This window comes from Nematostella vectensis, chromosome 8, assembly GCF_932526225.1.
Source record: "Nematostella vectensis chromosome 8, jaNemVect1.1, whole genome shotgun sequence".
Classification (NCBI taxonomy): Eukaryota; Metazoa; Cnidaria; class Anthozoa; order Actiniaria; family Edwardsiidae; genus Nematostella; species Nematostella vectensis.
This window is the reverse complement of record NC_064041.1, coordinates 12244451-12251950: the sequence shown is the minus strand read 5'-3', so window position 1 is coordinate 12251950 and position 7500 is coordinate 12244451. Positions and strand designations below refer to the sequence as shown.

General features: G+C 47.1%; 11 non-coding genes and 1 pseudogene across 11 annotated transcripts in view; 8 read left to right on the top strand and 4 right to left on the bottom strand.

Annotated features, from left to right (window-relative positions):
• Window positions 1-567: 567 nt before the first annotated feature.
• On the bottom strand, window positions 568-686 carry LOC125570965. Its single transcript, XR_007313275.1, has one exon. It is a non-coding gene; the product is annotated as a 5S ribosomal RNA (ribosomal RNA).
• A 244-nt stretch (window positions 687-930) lies between these two features.
• On the top strand, window positions 931-1123 carry LOC125570705. Its single transcript, XR_007313030.1, has one exon. It is a non-coding gene; the product is annotated as a U2 spliceosomal RNA (small nuclear RNA).
• Window positions 1124-1316: 193 nt separating this feature from the next.
• LOC125570370 lies at window positions 1317-1482 on the top strand. The gene has a single exon (XR_007312697.1). It is a non-coding gene; the product is annotated as a U1 spliceosomal RNA (small nuclear RNA).
• Window positions 1483-2254: 772 nt separating this feature from the next.
• LOC125570963 lies at window positions 2255-2373 on the bottom strand. The gene has a single exon (XR_007313273.1). It is a non-coding gene; the product is annotated as a 5S ribosomal RNA (ribosomal RNA).
• A 244-nt stretch (window positions 2374-2617) lies between these two features.
• Window positions 2618-2810, top strand: LOC125570704. The gene has a single exon (XR_007313029.1). It is a non-coding gene; the product is annotated as a U2 spliceosomal RNA (small nuclear RNA).
• Window positions 2811-3003: 193 nt separating this feature from the next.
• LOC125570369 lies at window positions 3004-3169 on the top strand. The gene has a single exon (XR_007312696.1). It is a non-coding gene; the product is annotated as a U1 spliceosomal RNA (small nuclear RNA).
• Window positions 3170-3941: 772 nt separating this feature from the next.
• LOC125570962 lies at window positions 3942-4060 on the bottom strand. Its single transcript, XR_007313272.1, has one exon. It is a non-coding gene; the product is annotated as a 5S ribosomal RNA (ribosomal RNA).
• A 244-nt stretch (window positions 4061-4304) lies between these two features.
• LOC125570703 lies at window positions 4305-4497 on the top strand. The gene has a single exon (XR_007313028.1). It is a non-coding gene; the product is annotated as a U2 spliceosomal RNA (small nuclear RNA).
• A 193-nt stretch (window positions 4498-4690) lies between these two features.
• Window positions 4691-4856, top strand: LOC125570368. Its single transcript, XR_007312695.1, has one exon. It is a non-coding gene; the product is annotated as a U1 spliceosomal RNA (small nuclear RNA).
• A 772-nt stretch (window positions 4857-5628) lies between these two features.
• Window positions 5629-5747, bottom strand: LOC125570961. The gene has a single exon (XR_007313271.1). It is a non-coding gene; the product is annotated as a 5S ribosomal RNA (ribosomal RNA).
• Window positions 5748-5991: 244 nt separating this feature from the next.
• Window positions 5992-6175, top strand: LOC125570787 (annotated as a pseudogene).
• Window positions 6176-7381: 1206 nt separating this feature from the next.
• LOC125570802 overlaps window positions 7382-7500 on the top strand; it is a 203-nt gene continuing 84 nt past the window's right edge. The window contains exon 1 of the small nuclear RNA XR_007313117.1: window positions 7382-7500. This exon is cut by the window's right edge and continues 84 nt beyond it. This is a non-coding gene — a small nuclear RNA (U2 spliceosomal RNA).

Genomic DNA, 7500 nt, shown 5'->3' with positions numbered 1-7500 from the left:
GAAGGTGAGCTGTGTTTTGATCAGTTGTTGCTAACCGGCGATGAAAGTTCAGTGCGACTGTTTCGTCACTAAAATAGAACAGTGGAATACGCGCGCTGCTTTGCAACCTTCGCGCTTTATTCTAGTGAGTGAAAACATGATCTCGAAAAGCATTTATTTGGACAAGGTTTACGCTATGAATGGCATCTCAGCTTGTATGAGATGTGAGCTGAGTAATGTTCGTGTTCACTCGCGGTGTAAACGCGCGACCAATGCGATAATACTGCGCACTTTCTCTCATAGTATTTTACTGCATTGAGAGACATTTCCTATGCGAGTACTAACGCTCTTACAGGCTTTCACAATCCACTGATCTGATCGCTTGTAATATTATGACTCTACTTGAATCTGCTGAACGTTTGCGAACGTTTACGACCGCGATTTTGATTACAATACGGTCGCTGAGTATGCCTGAATTGTCTATAGATCGAGTTGAGAACGCATACAACTGAGGCATTTCTTTAGCTTAGACAATGATCAACCTGCACTAACTTTTTCTTTATAGTTTAGAAAAAAATGAAAAAGAAATGCCTACAGCACGCGGTATTCCCAGGCGGTCACCCATCCAAGTACTAACCGCGCCCAATCGAGCTTAACTTCGGTGATCGGACGAGAACCGGTGTTTTCTCGATGGTATGGCCGTAGACGAAAGATCTCGGTGATATTTTAGACTTTTATAGCGGTGCGGTGAGAACGTACGCACGCACTAGCGCGGTAAAAATGTCTCATTGCACTCGCAAAGACGGTGTATCAAGCGAATACTGCTCGTACGTTCATGACTGATCATCACATGTGATCTTAGGAGGCAGAAGGGCCTAAAACCGAGTCCGTCACCCACATGGCGGAGGCCTAGAATGATAAACGCTCCATGTAGTCCGAGCCAGATTCTGCATCGCTTCTCGGCCTTTTGGCTAAGATCAAGTGTAGTATCTGTTCTTATCAGCTTAATATCTGATACGCTGCTCATTGAGTAGCTCATATATTAAACTGATTTTTGGAAACTGGCTGTGGAATAAGCGGCTTGCTGCGTCCCAGCCACGGGTTGTCTCGGTATTGCACTACCTCCGAGTACGGCCCCCTTCCCTTTCGGGAAGACACATTCAAGCAACACCTCGAGCATCATTTACGTGCTGTTCATGCGAGCTATAGCGGGAGAGATCAATAAGAGACAGGATCGTCATTAAGACGACGGGTCATAATCACCGCGATGCACCGTTCCCACATGGAGGATGAAATCAGCCGGGGACAGTCGGTGTACAGGGACGCCAAATAAACTCATACTTACCTGACGCGGGAGGTTTACCGTGATCACCAAGGCGGTCCTCTCAGGGTGAGGCCCTCTCATTGCACTTCGATTGGGTTGACCCCTGCGATTACCCCAAATGTGGGTAACTCGAGCGTATAATTTCTGGTAGTGGGGACCTGCGTTCGCGCTAGTCCCCGAACAATACGAATCAAGTGTAATCACAACACAATCACAACGAGCGACTCGAGAGCACGGACTTCACACCGCTTGTAATCAGTCAACTATTGTAAAATTTCTAACTTCTAATAGCGAACAACTTGCTCTCACATTACCGTCATGGTGGGCAGAGGCTTTAGTCGTGTTTGGTCTGCATTCTAGCGGTGTTTTTGCGATGAAACGAGCGAAGGTGAGCTGTGTTTTGATCAGTTGTTGCTAACCGGCGATGAAAGTTCAGTGCGACTGTTTCGTCACTAAAATAGAACAGTGGAATACGCGCGCTGCTTTGCAACCTTCGCGCTTTATTCTAGTGAGTGAAAACATGATCTCGAAAAGCATTTATTTGGACAAGGTTTACGCTATGAATGGCATCTCAGCTTGTATGAGATGTGAGCTGAGTAATGTTCGTGTTCACTCGCGGTGTAAACGCGCGACCAATGCGATAATACTGCGCACTTTCTCTCATAGTATTTTACTGCATTGAGAGACATTTCCTATGCGAGTACTAACGCTCTTACAGGCTTTCACAATCCACTGATCTGATCGCTTGTAATATTATGACTCTACTTGAATCTGCTGAACGTTTGCGAACGTTTACGACCGCGATTTTGATTACAATACGGTCGCTGAGTATGCCTGAATTGTCTATAGATCGAGTTGAGAACGCATACAACTGAGGCATTTCTTTAGCTTAGACAATGATCAACCTGCACTAACTTTTTCTTTATAGTTTAGAAAAAAATGAAAAAGAAATGCCTACAGCACGCGGTATTCCCAGGCGGTCACCCATCCAAGTACTAACCGCGCCCAATCGAGCTTAACTTCGGTGATCGGACGAGAACCGGTGTTTTCTCGATGGTATGGCCGTAGACGAAAGATCTCGGTGATATTTTAGACTTTTATAGCGGTGCGGTGAGAACGTACGCACGCACTAGCGCGGTAAAAATGTCTCATTGCACTCGCAAAGACGGTGTATCAAGCGAATACTGCTCGTACGTTCATGACTGATCATCACATGTGATCTTAGGAGGCAGAAGGGCCTAAAACCGAGTCCGTCACCCACATGGCGGAGGCCTAGAATGATAAACGCTCCATGTAGTCCGAGCCAGATTCTGCATCGCTTCTCGGCCTTTTGGCTAAGATCAAGTGTAGTATCTGTTCTTATCAGCTTAATATCTGATACGCTGCTCATTGAGTAGCTCATATATTAAACTGATTTTTGGAAACTGGCTGTGGAATAAGCGGCTTGCTGCGTCCCAGCCACGGGTTGTCTCGGTATTGCACTACCTCCGAGTACGGCCCCCTTCCCTTTCGGGAAGACACATTCAAGCAACACCTCGAGCATCATTTACGTGCTGTTCATGCGAGCTATAGCGGGAGAGATCAATAAGAGACAGGATCGTCATTAAGACGACGGGTCATAATCACCGCGATGCACCGTTCCCACATGGAGGATGAAATCAGCCGGGGACAGTCGGTGTACAGGGACGCCAAATAAACTCATACTTACCTGACGCGGGAGGTTTACCGTGATCACCAAGGCGGTCCTCTCAGGGTGAGGCCCTCTCATTGCACTTCGATTGGGTTGACCCCTGCGATTACCCCAAATGTGGGTAACTCGAGCGTATAATTTCTGGTAGTGGGGACCTGCGTTCGCGCTAGTCCCCGAACAATACGAATCAAGTGTAATCACAACACAATCACAACGAGCGACTCGAGAGCACGGACTTCACACCGCTTGTAATCAGTCAACTATTGTAAAATTTCTAACTTCTAATAGCGAACAACTTGCTCTCACATTACCGTCATGGTGGGCAGAGGCTTTAGTCGTGTTTGGTCTGCATTCTAGCGGTGTTTTTGCGATGAAACGAGCGAAGGTGAGCTGTGTTTTGATCAGTTGTTGCTAACCGGCGATGAAAGTTCAGTGCGACTGTTTCGTCACTAAAATAGAACAGTGGAATACGCGCGCTGCTTTGCAACCTTCGCGCTTTATTCTAGTGAGTGAAAACATGATCTCGAAAAGCATTTATTTGGACAAGGTTTACGCTATGAATGGCATCTCAGCTTGTATGAGATGTGAGCTGAGTAATGTTCGTGTTCACTCGCGGTGTAAACGCGCGACCAATGCGATAATACTGCGCACTTTCTCTCATAGTATTTTACTGCATTGAGAGACATTTCCTATGCGAGTACTAACGCTCTTACAGGCTTTCACAATCCACTGATCTGATCGCTTGTAATATTATGACTCTACTTGAATCTGCTGAACGTTTGCGAACGTTTACGACCGCGATTTTGATTACAATACGGTCGCTGAGTATGCCTGAATTGTCTATAGATCGAGTTGAGAACGCATACAACTGAGGCATTTCTATAGCTTAGACAATGATCAACCTGCACTAACTTTTTCTTTATAGTTTAGAAAAAAATGAAAAAGAAATGCCTACAGCACGCGGTATTCCCAGGCGGTCACCCATCCAAGTACTAACCGCGCCCAATCGAGCTTAACTTCGGTGATCGGACGAGAACCGGTGTTTTCTCGATGGTATGGCCGTAGACGAAAGATCTCGGTGATATTTTAGACTTTTATAGCGGTGCGGTGAGAACGTACGCACGCACTAGCGCGGTAAAAATGTCTCATTGCACTCGCAAAGACGGTGTATCAAGCGAATACTGCTCGTACGTTCATGACTGATCATCACATGTGATCTTAGGAGGCAGAAGGGCCTAAAACCGAGTCCGTCACCCACATGGCGGAGGCCTAGAATGATAAACGCTCCATGTAGTCCGAGCCAGATTCTGCATCGCTTCTCGGCCTTTTGGCTAAGATCAAGTGTAGTATCTGTTCTTATCAGCTTAATATCTGATACGCTGCTCATTGAGTAGCTCATATATTAAACTGATTTTTGGAAACTGGCTGTGGAATAAGCGGCTTGCTGCGTCCCAGCCACGGGTTGTCTCGGTATTGCACTACCTCCGAGTACGGCCCCCTTCCCTTTCGGGAAGACACATTCAAGCAACACCTCGAGCATCATTTACGTGCTGTTCATGCGAGCTATAGCGGGAGAGATCAATAAGAGACAGGATCGTCATTAAGACGACGGGTCATAATCACCGCGATGCACCGTTCCCACATGGAGGATGAAATCAGCCGGGGACAGTCGGTGTACAGGGACGCCAAATAAACTCATACTTACCTGACGCGGGAGGTTTACCGTGATCACCAAGGCGGTCCTCTCAGGGTGAGGCCCTCTCATTGCACTTCGATTGGGTTGACCCCTGCGATTACCCCAAATGTGGGTAACTCGAGCGTATAATTTCTGGTAGTGGGGACCTGCGTTCGCGCTAGTCCCCGAACAATACGAATCAAGTGTAATCACAACACAATCACAACGAGCGACTCGAGAGCACGGACTTCACACCGCTTGTAATCAGTCAACTATTGTAAAATTTCTAACTTCTAATAGCGAACAACTTGCTCTCACATTACCGTCATGGTGGGCAGAGGCTTTAGTCGTGTTTGGTCTGCATTCTAGCGGTGTTTTTGCGATGAAACGAGCGAAGGTGAGCTGTGTTTTGATCAGTTGTTGCTAACCGGCGATGAAAGTTCAGTGCGACTGTTTCGTCACTAAAATAGAACAGTGGAATACGCGCGCTGCTTTGCAACCTTCGCGCTTTATTCTAGTGAGTGAAAACATGATCTCGAAAAGCATTTATTTGGACAAGGTTTACGCTATGAATGGCATCTCAGCTTGTATGAGATGTGAGCTGAGTAATGTTCGTGTTCACTCGCGGTGTAAACGCGCGACCAATGCGATAATACTGCGCACTTTCTCTCATAGTATTTTACTGCATTGAGAGACATTTCCTATGCGAGTACTAACGCTCTTACAGGCTTTCACAATCCACTGATCTGATCGCTTGTAATATTATGACTCTACTTGAATCTGCTGAACGTTTGCGAACGTTTACGACCGCGATTTTGATTACAATACGGTCGCTGAGTATGCCTGAATTGTCTATAGATCGAGTTGAGAACGCATACAACTGAGGCATTTCTTTAGCTTAGACAATGATCAACCTGCACTAACTTTTTCTTTATAGTTTAGAAAAAAATGAAAAAGAAATGCCTACAGCACGCGGTATTCCCAGGCGGTCACCCATCCAAGTACTAACCGCGCCCAATCGAGCTTAACTTCGGTGATCGGACGAGAACCGGTGTTTTCTCGATGGTATGGCCGTAGACGAAAGATCTCGGTGATATTTTAGACTTTTATAGCGGTGCGGTGAGAACGTACGCACGCACTAGCGCGGTAAAAATGTCTCATTGCACTCGCAAAGACGGTGTATCAAGCGAATACTGCTCGTACGTTCATGACTGATCATCACATGTGATCTTAGGAGGCAGAAGGGCCTAAAACCGAGTCCGTCACCCACATGGCGGAGGCCTAGAATGATAAACGCTCCATGTAGTCCGAGCCAGATTCTGCATCGCTTCTCGGCCTTTTGGCTAAGATCAAGTGTAGTATCTGTTCTTATCAGCTTAATATCTGATACGCTGCTCATTGAGTAGCTCATATATTAAACTGATTTTTGGAAACTGGCTGTGGAATAAGCGGCTTGCTGCGTCCCAGTGGAATTGGCTGAAAGGCAATTCCGCTCCGGTCGCGGCGCCTGGCAAACGACCCAGGGTCTATGACGATCTCCTCCAGGCCATGGCGGAGATCAAGCCTTGGCTAGCTTCCGCTCCCCTCCGAACGCTGAAGGTTAAAAACATCTACTCGGAGTTTGTAGCACTCCTCCCCAATTCATGCAAAGCTCAACAGACGTGGGAAGACAGACTGCGACTGCCAGGGATTCCCTGGTCCTCAGTCTGGCGGAACACATACGGCGGGCTGAGCACGAATTGGGAGAGCGACCTGCTGTGGAAGATCCGCCACCGCGTGGTTCGCACAGCGAGTTTCCTCACCAGCCACATGCACTGCACGTTTTCGCCGAACTGCCACCGCTGTGGCAGGACCGAGACATTAAAGCACGTGTTTTTATCTTGCGACTTTGCGACGCGGGTCTGGGACTGGGCATTTCCTATAGCTGAGCGGATTAACGCTACTCCCCTAACCCGTAATGTTAACACTGTCATCCTTACTCTTGGACTATCCACAGCTAAGGGTGACAAGAGCAAAACTAACTTAGTGGTGTACATCTTTAAACTCATACTATGGTGTCTGTGGACTGCAAGAAACACTTCTCTATTCGAGAAGAGACAAGCAGAAATAGTCAGTGTAGCTAAATATAAGATCAGAGAGAGGATAGAGAGGGACGCGGCCGTCCTCGGCCCTCTTGCCGCGTATAGCCGCTGGGGCATCAATGATGTCCTCTGCTGCTGGCGGGGCGAGGCCCTCTCTGTCCTCGTATAGCACACAATAAAACCGGGTAACCCAGGGCAACTCGCCCCGGGCCCCATCGCATTACTTCTCCTTCCCTTGCCTATCGCTGTCCACTTAATTGTGCGCATGGCGATCTGGCTACCCCCCTCTTTTCCACCACTGTCCACTTAATTGTAAGCACGGTGGCTGGAGAAACATCAATACCCCCTCCGCCCCTCACTGTCCTCCCACCTGTGGAAACAGCGAGGAGGTCAACATGTATCCAATGTACAACTGCAAATATATAATGCCATAAGCGGTGAAATAAACCGCGTGAACAATGGGAGGAGCGAGGCTTCCGGGGGAAATTACGCCTCTGTCGTGCAAGAGCCGGAGAGGCGGATTTCTCCCGGGATCCCTCTCTCCTCTAAAACTACACATTATCGATATTGTCAAAACAAACCATTGTAATCAAGATTAGATATAGTCCTCAACCGGATTTAAAGATTGTATAATAGATTTGATTTATTGTAAATAAACTATTCAAATACAAAAAAAAGTATCTGTTCTTATCAGCTTAATATCTGATACGCTGCTCATTGAGTAGCTCATATATTAAACTGATTTTTGGAA